Source organism: Lissotriton helveticus, chromosome 1_1 (genome assembly GCF_964261635.1).
Source record: "Lissotriton helveticus chromosome 1_1, aLisHel1.1, whole genome shotgun sequence".
Classification (NCBI taxonomy): domain Eukaryota; kingdom Metazoa; phylum Chordata; class Amphibia; order Caudata; family Salamandridae; genus Lissotriton; species Lissotriton helveticus.
Window position 1 is genome coordinate 122,802,866 of NC_136057.1, and position 15,343 is coordinate 122,818,208.

At 45.2% G+C, this 15,343-nt stretch overlaps 2 protein-coding genes and 1 pseudogene across 2 annotated transcripts in view; 2 read left to right on the forward strand and 1 right to left on the reverse strand.

The window, feature by feature from the left end:
* LOC144759725 (uncharacterized) overlaps positions 1–15,343 on the forward strand; it is a 112,319-nt gene that overhangs the window by 19,944 nt on the left and 77,032 nt on the right. The gene's annotated exons all lie outside the window — the stretch shown is intronic.
* The window catches only part of LOC144766190 (uncharacterized), a 315,417-nt gene that overhangs the window by 13,370 nt on the left and 286,704 nt on the right, over positions 1–15,343 (reverse strand). The window lies entirely within an intron of this gene.
* Positions 365–3,426, forward strand: LOC144759709 (uncharacterized; annotated as a pseudogene).

Sequence of the window (15,343 nt, forward strand, 5' to 3'; positions counted from 1 at the left end):
AAATCTCAAATCAAGCATCCAAAATACCACACACAAGCAGGGAATGTGAGAATAAGACAAGGGCTTTATCAACCATGTTAGCTCCTCAGGACACGCAGTCATGGGATGGAGACAAATATAAACCCGACCCAGAGACACTTCATACATATGCAGCAAGAGCTTTAGTTTGTCATCACTACTAAAGAGCCATCAGCAAACACACACAGGAGAAGCAACGTGCAATTGCAATGAATGTGTGAAGAACTTTAGTCAGTTAGCACTCCTAAAAGATCATCAGCGAACACACATGGCGGAAAAACCGTACCATTGCACTGAATGTGTGAAGAGCTTCAGTCGGTTATCACAACTCCAAAGACATCAGTGAACACACACTAGGGAAAAAGCATACCGTTGCAATGAATGTGGAAGTAGTTTTAGTGATTCCTCAAATCTCAGGATTCATCAGCGAACACACACAGGGAAAAAACCATTCCAGTGCAGTGAATGTGTGAAGAGCTTCAGTCGGTTATCACATCTTCAATCACATCAGCGAACACATACTGGGGAAAAACCATACCATTGCAGTGAATGTGGAAGTAGTTTTAGTTATTCCTCAAATCTCAGGAGTCATCAGCGAACACACACGGTGGAAAAACCATTCCAGTGCAGTGAATGTGTGAAGAGCTTCAGTCGGTTACTAGACCTACAGAAACATAATCGGACACACACTGGGGAAAAACCATACCATTGCAACGAATGTGTGAAGAAATTCAGTCAGTTATCAACCCTCTGGAGCCATCAGCGAACACACACAGGGGAAAAACCATACCATTGCACTGAATGTGTGAAGAAATTCAGTCATTTATCAACCCTCCGGAGCCACCAGTGAACACACACTGAGGAAAAACCATACAAGTGCAGTGAATGTGGAAATAGTTTTACTGATTCCTCACATCTCAAGAGACATCATCGAACGCACACAGGGGAAAAACCGTTCAAGTGCAGTGAATGTGTGAAGAGCTTCAGTCAGTTATCGCATCTCCAAACACATCAGCGAACACACACTGGGTAAAAGCCATTCAAATGTAGTGAATGTGTGAAGAGCTTTAGTCGATTAGAAAACCTACAAAGACATCAGCAAACACATATTGGGGAAAGCCCATATAATTGCATTGAATGTGGAAGTAGTTTTAGTGACCATTCGACATTAAAAAACCATCAGCGAACACAACTCGGGGAAAAGCTTTTCAAGTGCACTGAAAGCACGAAGAGCTTTAGTCGATTATCAATTCTACGAAGACATCAGCAAACACATACAGGAGAGAAACCATACCATTGCAGTGGATTTGGAAGTAGTTGTGGGAAGGATTTTCAGCAAACTACAGGGATTAATGGTAAAACCTATAAACACAACACACTTGAACAAGTTTAACAAGCACAGAGTAGAGATTATTTCTAGCTGATTTTGGTGTTTGGTCCCTTTGTGCAACAACTGGTTCAATGACAGCTGCTAGAGAACAACGTTCAAAGGCAGAAAAAGTAAAAGTAGGAAATTGTGACCTGTAACTGTGAGAGATCATGCTTGCAGCGCACACCATTTACATCCGAAGCTCTGACGCGGGGCAAATGATGCTCATTTCACTCATCACATGCATCTGTAAATGAACCCACCCTAGTGGGACTTCCCAACAGGTGTCCAATATCAAGCTGGACCCTTGGGAAATTTGCTGGCTCACCGCTGAATGTAAATGATTCACAGTAAGATTAATTGTATATGAACATATTTTAGACCTTTCTTATTTACAGAAAATCATTCAACCAAATCATAACTGGTGAAAGGACAAAATCCGTGCATGATGCCAAAATTATTGATCAGAAAGAAAGCAGTTGAAAAGTTTAGTTCTTAATAGGTTTCTGAAAGCTTGACGATTAGGTAAAGATTGAATCTTGAGCAGTAAAGAATACAGCTCTTGGAATTCAGAAATATCAACCCACTGCTTTACATTTCTTGATCCTTGGCATTGGAAAAGAAATCTGGATTCATAAGTAAAGGAACACAAAAGATACTGAGTTTTGAAACAAATGATATTCAGGTTTGCATTTACTAGCTTTAAGCCCAACCCTTTTTAACATCTATATCCATCCTCTGGGAGCAGTGGCCAGGAGCAGAAGATTAGCTGTGGTATTTTAAACGGATGACACACAGCTGGTGGTGGCATTATCTGACGACTCTGGGCAGGGTGCACTTAAGTTTCAGGGAGATTTAACAGATATTGATAGTGGAGAAATGCATCCGAGGCTCTCTGTATTGCCCACAGAATCATGATTCTCCAATCTCCTGCTATTCTGGCTAGCCTTATGGTGTCCTATAGACCTACCCGTCAGCTGCGCTTCAAGGACCAGCATCTAGTGGTTGTTCCTCGGTTAAGCTTTGGAACTCCCTCCCTGCACATATTAGAAACATTTAAAAACATTCTCTCTTCCGTAAAGCCGTCAAAACTCTCTCTTCCCTGCATAATTGCCTCCTCGGTGTTCTTGGCTTGCTTATGGCAGTGACATTTTAGCACTGGTACGCCCGTTGTTGGGGCAGCTGCGCGCTTTATAAAACCATTTAACATAACATAACAAGCAGAACGAACCCGTTGTTTTATAAACTGTCAGTGAATGAATGGACATAAAAAGTATGTGCTGCCTCGTTAGCCAACAGTGAAACTTTGTGATGTAGTTGGGGCGTCCTCAGACCACAAATAAGATGGATTGTAGCATTCTGAATCATCTGTAAGGTGCTCTTGTGTTGCTGGAGCTGCCAAATATACAGTGTTCTCATAGCCCAGCCTTGCATAGAGGAAGGAGTTCACCGATATAATATGCACTTCAGAAGAAAGGATACATCTTCAGTAGTCAAAGATAGTAGAAACGAATGCTTTCCACCAAGTTCATTTCAACAAAGTGCTGAGTCCAGGAAGTTCTTCCTGCTGCCGACCATCATCATCACTACCGTCACCACCCACCCAGCGAGGAACAGCAAGAAGACGGCACTTCAGCACGCCCATCCTTATACATAACACACTACAGGGGTTTGCTCCAGGGTCAAACCCACTTTAGTTTTACGTTAACAGCAACAAGTTCTAACCTGGAGAATTTATATTTAGGAACAAGTGGTTTTTACAGCCATTAGTGGCATAATGCATTTGAAACCCAATACTTTATGAATCTGCATTAATGATACATAACCAAACATCATCCACGTATGGACATCCAAGAGCCTTTAAAAACCACACTACAGAGGTGTGTACCAGGATTTACTTTAACAATAACATGAACTAGATTATGATACAGCAAGAACAATCATGCTGTTATGAAATGTACACAATGATGACTAGATTTTACTTATTAATAAGAAATGTATGTTTTTTGATATGTAATAAAACAACACATTTATTTGAATTCATGGTATTTGACTGCTGATTGTTTAGGAGATCTTAAATGTGAGCTATTTCCTAAACTATAAAGATAATTTGTGATGTCAGCAAGGAGCCTAGTTTATTTGGCAATAGAGGGGTCAAATGATCTCGATAGCATGACTGCTTTCAGCAGGAGTCTGCCGCAGGTGGCATTAGAGGGGCCTAGTCTCAATAGCATGACTGATTTCAGCAGGGGTCTGCTGCAATTGGCGTTAGAGGGGCCTAGTCTCAATAGCATGACTGCTTTCAGCAGCAGTCTGCTGCAGGTGGCATTAGAGGGGCCTAGTCACAATAGCATGACTGCTTTCAGCAGGAGTCTGCCGCAGTTGGCATTAGAGGGGACTATTCTCGCCAGTGTGCCTTCTCTCAGAGTGAGAGGTGCTGAAAATATGTCTGTATCCTGGCACTTCTCTTGTTAATAATTCATAAACATACCACAGAATGTTGAGTACTTGAAAGCAGTCTGCCATACAAGGGATTTAAACATGAATTTGTCAAATAGAAAATAGTTTTTTTTAAAGTTTCTATAAGTTTATAGCACTGCTTTATCTAATGTCTGGTGGGTTTTCTTCAAAAACCCTTTCTCCTTCGGAAGAAGTTTTCCATCGACAGACCGAGTGGGATTTCCGATGAAAGGCTGACAATCCATCCACCTCTAAACATGGCTGGTGGGTGAACCGTTGGTTTGGCTGGTATAATGCTTAGTTGCATTTTTGATAGAGTGCCCTGTCCACCACACCCTGAATCCAGCCCATCTTTCTTTAGTGATTTTTCTATTTTGAGTTACATTTGAAGAATGTCCCGCTCATTTATAGTTTGACAGGGGTCCACGGTCTGCCAGAGGAACAGACGTAACAACCTCCACTACCCCGTTGGACTACCGTCCACCATATTTAGCGATCTCCACCAACCTGGCCATCCCTCTGTCTTCAGAGGAGCAACAGGAGCTCCTCTAAAAGCACCTAAAGTTCACTGAATGGCTGCCCTGTTTCCCATGGGTGCCCAACAGACTTTTTTGCTTAACTCCTTGTTGTAAAACAAGGCATTAGTTGTGAGGCCTGCACAAATAATGGGTCTACATTTGTCCTTCACTGGGAACCAAACACCCCAATGTAGCACTTGACTCTCAGAGGGTAGCGTTGCAGAGCAGTCTAAGGCTTAGTCTAGGGCTGTAGTGTGGGCTAGAAATCGCCATTTACAGGTACGCAGAAATAACACTCTGTACTTTTCTTTATAAAAAGGAAGAGCACATTTATTACAGTCACACTACTCAATACTATGCATCAATTCACAAATATACATAAGTTGATGGAAATACTTGTTGACATTGCGTAAACACTCCCAACCCTCCCGCGGGGGGGTCTAGTACCGCTACTAACTGTGTGAACATCATCAGCCCCCAAATGCATCTGGTTGACCATAACCTGGAGTGGTGGCCAACCCATTATTTCAACAAGCACTTATAATGGGAACATCTGCCATAGAGACACATAACCCTGACTGAGAGCGTCTCATACTGACCATACAGTATACATATTTAAATCACAGTGGCTGGCAGTCTGGTTGTTTAGCTAACGCATTAGCAAGAAATGATGCCTAAGCATCACTTGGAATGACAGGTACTTATCATATTTGGTAACATGATCAATGCAAGTCAATCCCAGACCCTAAACGGCATCGTATTCATTATCACTTGATTATGAAATTACAACCAGGCACCATGGCCAGAACGCCTAGCAACATATTTCCAATTTACTTATCATTCTGCATATTGCATGTGACTTCCCATCCCTAAGGGAAACAACATCATGTAAATGCACCACTTGTACAACTGCACCTTTACACCTCTAGGGGATGTCTCCACAAAGACAATCCATGTTCAGCCTTTCACAGCTCTGCGCAGTCAGAAGCATCAGCTCCCAGCTGAAGAACAAACACCAGCATTAGGTAGTCTTGAATAAACATGAATAACCCTTGAGGGGTGTGAGAAGTTAGCATGGTATATGATGTCCACTATCCTAGTGGGCACCTTGCGCCCGTCTAAACGACCCTTATTGATGGTGGTTGTAAAGTCAACCTTATAGACAAGCTATCCTAGTGGTAGCATGGACCAGCAGTCTTGGGCTAAAACTTCAGAGAGCATATGAAGCCAGCTGATTTACCATATATAATCCCTTGAATACCAAATGAAAGGACACCACACAAGGTATACATCAAATATATATGTATTTATTACTTACACAACCCCTCTGAACTCTTTATGAGGTCAGAGATCGAAATACATTACATGTTACTCATTTAGCATACTTTAAGTTGCACAAATACAATTCTGCTCTAGGGGCTTCACAAACCATATACTAAGTAAGTGGTATAAGAACCACTGCACGAACAGTGAATAGGCCTAGGGCCTAGGGAATCGCTGCGACTACACTACAGTACTAAAGGTTAGGAAGTAGGAGACCCACGGACGGTGCCTGCAGTGTCTAAACACAGGTGCAGGTTCTCATTGAATTCAATGAAGCACGAAGGAATCACAAAGTTACTGATTTAGGGCACTTCCGAGTGGACTACGATAAAACCCCTTTAAACTAGGACACTTGTATAGTCAATACCCACGGGAGCACTGGAGTGCTTGAGTTACCTCACCCAGGGAAGCCAGGTGCATAGGTGTCTTTTCGTGTCGGGTTTCGTCGATGCTTTCAATGGAGACCTGCAAAAGAAGTGCTGCAGGCGGCTGAAGAAAGAGCGTCCGGGTTGATCCAAGGGTGGATCGAAGCAGTGAAGAACCTGACAGCAGAGGGGACAGAGTCTGGGTCACTAGCCAGTGACCTGGATGGAACCAGGATGGAACCTGGTGATGTTACGATTACGTAGACCTAAACACTACCAGAGTAGCTACATGCATGGTTGCCTGGGTTGTGTAGCTGACGTAGTCGGTTTTTGTTATTGTAGAGCGGGGTCTCACATATCCTGAGCCAGGTCCAGGAAGAGGTGAGGTCCACTCCCCGGACACACTGGGTGAGTAAATAAGCTGATATATACATTGTTGTTAAAGAAGTTATTTTGTTGTTCACAGACCAGGGTAATAGATTGTGTTTTTCCTGTACGTTTGTCCTCCCTAAATAGTACACACTTAACCAGGTGCCGAAGAGAGGAGTTGAAGCAACTGAAGGAAAATTGTATCCCTTGTTGGTCTTTTCACTTGTGTGTTTTTTTCATATTTTTCACACCGTATTCACGACTGATGCAGTAGTATTGATATAGAACAGAGACCCTGACGAAAGCCGAAGGACTAATCCCTGAGTGGCTGAAACATGTTGGTCTCCCCGCAGCTATTTGTGTGTACTGCGGTGACGATATTTCACTGTTCTTGTTTTTAGTAAGGAAGGGGCAGACAATTATTAAAGTTTTCTGGGTTGAGCTCCCTATCCTTTTTTAAAAAAATCACCACTTATTATAATTTTCACACTGCACTTCCCACCACATCAACAACATGTGGTAGTACCAAGTGATTGTGGGTCGCTACCCCTTATCTGGTTTTCGGGGTATGCCGGTCTCAATGATCTAGAGACACAATACCCGAATAGGACTACCAAATGATAATATTGATCATCACAAGACCGTTGATGGGAATCCTACACCAAGGGGGACTCACGTTACTGGTTCTTCACATCTGGTGATCTGGTTTGTTAGCATACTGCATTCATACCTCTGTACTATTGACAAGGTATTGAAGAGTAGAGGACTACGGTTGAATCCTCAGTTTAGACCCCTAAGTTTGTTGTTGTTTGATGTTACGATGCAAACAGGTGAAGAGGTGAAGCTTGTCTTTGCAGCCACGAGGACCAGGAGGTGTTGACGATGACCAGGAGCTGGATTCGAGCAGTCCTACAAAGGATCTAGTTGACTGCGGTGTCGGTATCCGGATTGGACCCAACAAGCCTTGGCAACCGCAACCCACACAGAAAGTGAAGATTGGCTTCAGGTCAGACCAGCAAGGTCTGAGGCGCTTCTCTTTTGGAGGGAAGCTGGAGCAAGCCCAGAGCAACCAGATAAGCATTGGAAAATCAAAGGATCGTCTTTGGAGGGCTCACTACCCAACAGGCTAGCAACCGCGAAGACGCATCGAGCAGAAATGCAGGAGGGGGCCGCGCGTGGCACTCGTGGAGTGAGGAGGGCTGAGCTCTGGTGCAAATGATGCTCGGGTCTGGGGCTTCTCTTACTCCAATTCCAACTGTGAGGGTACCTCGGTCGTTGCACAATTAGCAAAGTGCAGGTAGTCCAGGATAACCGGTCCCACGTCTCTCGTGTCCGCCACGGGTCTCAGCTTTGCTGTGGATGTGGATCGAAGTCTGAGAAGTCTGGAAGTCCAGTTTCAGAGTCGCTGAGTTGTCGGGTGCCCGTTGGAGCACTGACAAAGCAAACTGGCAAGTTACTGGTGGTTATGCAAACAAAGTTGACGAGGCTGTTCCTAACGGGGGCGGGGAAGTGGGGAAGGGGGTGCGGGGTTGGGTTATACAGATATCCTGGTCAAGGAGACAGTGGTGGTAAAAAGGTATTGACCTCCCACTGGGTATCCATTATGTTGGACATGTTGGCCTCACACACCCTTGCAGGTGTCATGCTTCATCATCGGCGGTTGCTCCTCGTCGGGTAGGCGGTGCAATTCCCAACGGGCTCACCTCATAGAGGGGCTCTTTGTCGGAGATCTTTTGAGTCCAACTGCCTATTGGTGAAGTGCGGGTATGGGGCCAGTAGGTTTAGTAGACAGCAATGTGTGGTTAAAATGTAGCATAGGGTACCTGAGACTATTTTATTCGGGCGGTCCCTAGTTACAGTTAAAAACGTGTATCTAGACTAGAATAGCTAGAAAATGATGTTTCTTTATTCTAGACTAGGCTAGAGATTGAAGAGGTTGGTCGACATGTTTCTCGCTATGACAGAGGCATGCTCACGCGCTATACTACCCGCCGAGTTTTGATGAGGCAGTTAATTCTTGACCTTTAGGTAAGTTGAGAATATCTGCTTTTAATCACAACAACTTGAATACTGCTGTATTAATGTTTTTATTGTTTTTAAACACATGATCCACGAGCATGCAGCCACATACCTGTATGTTACATGATTTGTATTTCCACACTGCTCCACACCAAGCATGATATGTGGTCCAGTTCTGAAAAGGGATATATACCTAGCACGCAATTACACGATAGAGCATGCCTTGATATCCACACCTGGTCACGGTTTTGATGTCACTTTCTCTTATAACCTCTTTTTGTCCCCTACTCCAGGCAAGGACTTATCACCAGTGAGGTAATACTTCTACCCATATGCTGTTTAATAATTCAACACTATTGATTTAGGCAACTCCTAAGGTAGACAACAAATAATAGGTCCTGATGAATCGCAGTCACTGTACATAGCGAGAAACATGTCGACCAACCTCTTCAATCTCTAGCCTAGTCTAGAATAAAGAAACATCATTTTCTAGCTATTCTAGTCTAGATACACGTTTTTAACTGTAACTAGGGACCGCCCGAATAAAATAGTCTCAGGTACCCTATGCTACATTTTAACCACACATTGCTGTCTACTAAACCTACTGGCCCCATACCCGCACTTCACCAATAGGCAGTTGGACTCAAAAGATCTCCGACAAAGAGCCCCTCTATGAGGTGAGCCCGTTGGGAATTGCACCGCCTACCCGACGAGGAGCAACCGCCGATGATGAAGCATGACACCTGCAAGGGTGTGTGAGGCCAACATGTCCAACATAATGGATACCCAGTGGGAGGTCAATACCTTTTTACCACCACTGTCTCCTTGACCAGGATATCTGTATAACCCAACCCCGCACCCCCTTCCCCACTTCCCCGCCCCCGTTAGGAACAGCCTCGTCAACTTTGTTTGCATAACTTTGACTGAGGGCCTTGACTAAGGCTGGACCTTCCACTCCATGTGAGTGGTAACCACGCTCTCCTGGATCGATTTGGATCACCTCCTCCCTTCTTTTGTAAACAAGTTACTGGTGGTGCCTGTTTGAACAGGGTGGTCACTCCTTGACCACAAGGGAGTTCTTCTTCAGTCTTCTAGTCAGCATAGAATGTCGAAGTCCAAGAGTTCTGTATCGTAGTTTCTTTCCAGGGTAATCTAATGTCTCTAGGCACTGCTCCTAACTTTATACCAAACTAAGGGGCTGGAATACCTGCTAGGTCCCTCCTATGGGTGGTCCTGAGAAGGGGGTTGGTTACACCCCTTTCTCTTTGTCCAGTTTAGCACCAGAGCAGGGCTGGAGGGCCCCAGCAACTGGTTTGAACCGGGCTATGCATGGAGCCCCTTGTGGGCCTCAGGCAGTGTCTGGAAAAGCATCTTTCCATTCAACCCACCCTGCCCCAATACACTACAGGCTGTCTGGGGAGGTATAAGCGCCTCCCTCGACAGGAAACCTATTGTCCAGGCCTCCCTTGCTGGAGTTTCCCCCAGCTGCAGGAGGTCAGACTTGTGTCGTTGGCAGTAGCATCCATTTTGTGATGCTGAGGCTCTGGTTAACTTTAACCGGGATTAAGGTTAGTAACATGTCTTCTCCCTCTAGAAGGGTGGAATGCTACCCCCGTCGCCAGAACTGGTGAGGGGGTAGTATTCCAAAGCGTATTACACCTTACACAACATGTTTTGATAAAGCCAAACCAAAGATAGCATTTAACTGCGAGGTTCATAATGCACTTAAGAGTATATGGTATGGCAATATCCCAGAACAGCTATAAGGACATGGTTCCGCAAGCTGCAGACAGGCTCAGCTCATGCTAGAGTACCATCTCACATAAAACCAAGCACACTGCCTCCAGGATTGTCGAGGCCTGCCATAGGAGTGACTTATAGGTGCATATGTGTCTATATATAAGGTTAGATATAGGAATAGTATATCTATGTAAGGGGTGTTTACACCACCTTACCCAAGCTGAGTGATCAGCCTGTGGTGTCAGTTTGGATGGCCAGCCAGGGGTGGCATAATACATACTGCAGCCCCTGGTAGGCCTTGGATGCACCTATGCCCTGGGTACTTATGGTACACTATACAGGGGCTCACAGAGGTGACCCAATCAGGTATGTACCTAAAGTACATGGTATCAATTTAGAGAGAGAACAGCTGGGCTGTGATTCTGATTAGCAGGCCCACAGCCACACTAAAGTCGAAAAACCAGTAAATCACAGCAAAAAGTGGGGGTGACCATAGGAAGCAGACCCTACTCTCCTACACAACCCTCCCCCCCTCAAATGTAGGGACATTAAACTAACCTTGACCAGTTGAGTCTTCAGGTTCTAAGTGGAAATATCTAGAGAGTCCATCTGCATTGGCATGGTCAGTCCCAGATCTATGTTCTACTGTAAAGTCCATCCCCTGTCGGGAAATGGACCACCTAAGCAGTTTGGGATTTTCACCCTTCATCTGATTTAGCCACAAGAGGGGCTTATGGTCTGTCTGTATTTTGAAGTGACTACCAAACAAGTATAACCTCAGATTCTTCAGGGCCCAAACCAGAGCAAAGGCCTCCCTCTCAATAGCTGACCAACATTTCTCTCTAGGGGGTCAGCCTTCTGCTAATAAAAGCAATGGGCTGGTCTTGACCATCTTTATTCAATTGTGAAAGAACAGCTCCCACACCCAACTCAGAAGCATCTGTTTGGACAATGAATTCTTTGGATAATATGGACTTTGTAGAATAGGTGCAGTGCACATGGCCTGCTTCAGGTCATCAAATGCCTTTTGACAGCTGACTGTCCACTGAACTTTCTTTGGCATTTTCTTTGAGGTGATGTCATTAAGAGGAGTCACAATGAACCCATAGTTCTTAACAAACTTCCTGTAGTAACCAGACAGGCCCAAGAAAGCTCTGACCTGTGTCTGGGTGGTCGGAGGAGTCCAGTCCTTTATGGTCTGGATCTTGCGCTCCAGTGGTTGAACCTGACCTCCACCTACTAGGTCACCCAGGTATATAACCTTGCTCTGCCCTATCTGGCACTTGGTAGCCTTGATAGTTAGGCCTGCCTTCTGAAGGGCCTCCAAAACATTCTTCAGGTGGATCAGGTTATCTTCCCATGTGGAGCTAAAGACAGCAATATCATCAAGATAAGCTGCACAGTAGTCATCCAGACCTGAGAGGACTTGGTTCACCAACCTTTGGAATGTGGCAGGTGCATTCTTCAGACCAAAGGGCATTACCACAAATTGATAATGACCTCCTGGGGTTGAGAATGCTGTCTTCGCTTTTGCATCCTCAGCTAGTCTGATTTGCCAGTAGCCAGCTGTCAAGTCAAATGTGCTCAAAAACATGGCAGAAGCCAATCTTTCAATGAGCTCATCTGCCCTTGGTATTGGATGGGCATCTGTCCTAGTGACAGCATTGAGCCCTCCGTAGTCCATGCAATACCTCATCTCTCTCTCACCATCTTGGGTGTGAGGTTTAGGCACAAGGACTACAGGACTGGCCCAAGGGCTCTCTGAGGGCTCAATAACTCCCAACTCCAATATCTTTTGGATCTCTGCCCTGATACAGTTTCTGACATGGTCAGGTTGCCTGTAGATTTTACTCTTGACAGGCAGACTGTCACCAGTGTCCACCTCATGGGTGCACCAGCTTGTCTGAATTGGAGTCAGAGAAAACATATGTCTGTAGGACTGTAGAACTTGTCTGCAGTCCTGCTGCTGTTGGTCAGTGAGGCTGCTTGCCAAGGCCACTACATCGACTGAACCATTTATTTATTTTATTTAATGAATTGATATGGCGCATCAGCTACCCTAAGGTTTCCCGGCGCCCTGGACATGCACTCACCTAGAAGTGAACAAAGAGGTTTATTGATTGAACAAAACATGTCTTAATGCCTATACGGAATTTTGCATAACTCTGTTCCAGTCGTAGTTGAAGTGGAAGTGAATTCCACAGGACAGGAGCCAGTTGCGCAAAGGAGCGGCCCCCCCATCCGCACTCGTTTGAATCTAGAGACTACAAATTTCGCCTGATTCGGTGAACGAAGGAGACGAGATGGAATATATTTTTGGACCAGCTTACATAAGTAGCTGGGAGCCATTCCTGTGCTGATTCTGAACATAAAGCAGAGTGCTTTAAATTTGGAGCGATTGCCGATCTTAAGCCAATGAAGATCGCGTAGATAGTCAGAGATGTGGGTTCTTCTAGGGAGGCGAAACAGTAGTCTGGCTGCCGAATTTTGGGTAACTTGTAGCCGACAAGTGACTTCTTTATTGGAGCCCAGGTATAAGATGTTCCCATAGTCCAGTCTAGAAACAATGAGAGCCTGAATTACTGTTTTTGGGCCCCTTTAGGAAGCTGCCAGAGGATTTTCCTCAGCCATTTTAAAATGGCAAAACATATGAAGGCAGTTTTCGTTACTTGTTGTCGCATGGACAATTTATCATCGATCATAATGCCCAAATTGAGAACAAATGGCACATGTTGAGGGGTAGGACCCATTTCTTTTGGCCAATGCAAAGGACCCCAGAGCTCTTTTTGTTCACCGAGGATAAGCAGCTCTGTTTTACCCCCATTGAGCTTCAATTTATTGGAGTGCATCCAAGCCGCAATCTTTTGAAGTCCAATGCGAAGAGGAGACACCTCAGCCTTGTCAGCTACCGATAGGGAGAAAACAAGCTGTGTGTCATCTGCGTATGAGAATATCGTAAGGCCGGCTTCTTCTGCTATTGACGCCAAAGGACTTATATATATATATATTGAAGAGCAACGGACTTAAGATAGAGCCCTGAGGCACTCCATACTGGGCGATCATCGTCCTAGACGTATTATTTTTGGAAAACACCTGAAAAGATTGATTAGTAAGAAAACTCACGAGCCATTGCAGGGCAGAGCTCCTAATGTTGAAAATTAGTACGTTTTGGTGAACATTATCTGCGCCATCTTGCCTCTTCCCCTGATGCCACACTTTTGTCGTGCGCGCCCGCCATTTTAAGATGCCCCGATCAGAACGAACCCTTTTGCATGCCGCTGGCCCCTGACATAGCCCTTTGCCTTCGCTAAGCCTGCACGCTGACCACCCCCTGCTTGCACCTGCCTTGAGTCATAAACCCCTCTTCGGCGCTGCTCTCCCCCAGGCCTTCATCCTGTTCCCAGCGCGACACCTCCCTGCTTCCCTTTCATGATCTCCGGCCCTTAGATGCAAACCCCCTTTTTCCCCGTGTGCCCGTTTTGTCTTCCCCGTTCCCAGGCCGACACCCAGCTCTGCCGATACCATCTTTGCCCCTCCCCGTACAATAGAAAGCTTCCCCCATCAAAGAATCCCCGGGTTGATCAAAGCCCCCACCCCATGAGATCCGATCAAACCCCCCACATTCCGTGAATCGGCGGATTATCCAGCTGCGCGATGCTCATCACCTGTTGTGACTAGGGTGGGGACTTCAACTGTAAATGTGTGTGGGAACGGGCCCAAAGGGGAGTTCCGAGAATGTCTTTTCCGTACATCAAAGCTTTAACATGTATGTGTAATCTACAATAAAGTCATAAATGTGTGTATAAGAGGCCAGGCCTCAGGAATACAGTTAGAGCACCTCAGAACGATACCTTCTGTCCGTTTCGTTGTGTTCTCCTCCGGAGAGAATAAAAAAAACCTTGTTTCCTGCTTTCCAGTCTCCAGCGCCTGCCTCTTCATTGATTTAAATAACTAGAGGGTCACAGAGGCAATACCGCCGGGCAAATATCGATTGTCCCCGACCCGGCTGAACTTTTTACACTAACACCCTTTATTTCCAGAGTCAGGTCAAGGGTTTCATGGGAGATGGTATCCAAGGTGGCGCTCAAATCCAATAATATGAGTGCCACCGTGCCACCCCCGTCCAGTCTTTGGCGGATTGTTTCAGTCACTCCCAGCAGAGTAGATTCAGTTGAGTAACCTGCTGTGAACCCGGATTGTGACGGGTGCAGAAGATTGTTGGTATTTACAAATTCTGCCAATTGGTTATTCACATGCTTTTCCAGGATTTTGGAGAAAGCCGGTAAGAGTGAGACAGGGCGAAAGTTAGAGAAAACCTCTGGGTCCCCGTTGGCTTTCTTAGGTAAAGGTAAGACCTTGGCATGTTTCCATGTGTCCAGCATCACTGCTTCCCCCAATGAAGCATTAAGAAGTCCCCTAATTTAGTTTAGGATATGTGGGTCCAGTTGTTTTAGAATGTGAACCGGGATAGGGTCATTCGGGGAACCCAACTTAATGCTTTTTAAAATTTCCATAAAGGAAGTAGGGTCTAACAGTTGCCAGCTAGTAAGTAGATTCCTAGGAGGTCAAACCAGCTCGTTGGTACAGCTGGGGGCAGGGCTCGGCTCTTTATTTGTTCTGAAGTCGGTGTAAATTTCAGAGATTTTATCCTTGAAATACTTTGCCAATTGGTTACATTTCATAACCGTTAGTTTAGGGGGGTCAGGTTGTTGTGCTGTGCCCGACAAATCTTGTACCATCTTAAACAGGAGTTTAGAAATATTTTGTGCAGCCATGATGTTATTTTTCCTAAATTCTGAAATTTGGTAGGACTGATAGCTTGTTTATATTCCGATTTTTTTATTGGTTCATGTTTCCTCCACTGCCTCTCAAGCACCTTCCATCTACTTTTTTCAGTGTTAAGCGATTCTGAGAAACATGGAGCTGGAGGGCGGCTAGATCTGGGTTTATTCTTAGTAAGTGGAATGATAATATCTGATGCCTCAGTTAGCCATTTATTAACCCCTTCCATGCTGATGACTAGCTCAGCTCGTCCTCAGCGTTACCTGCCGTACGCTGATGACGAGCTCAGCTCGTCATGTATCGCGGTAATTTTAAAAATGCTGCACACAGCGGGAAAAGCCGCCGCACGCATGCGGTTAATTATGGTTGTGTCTGCAATT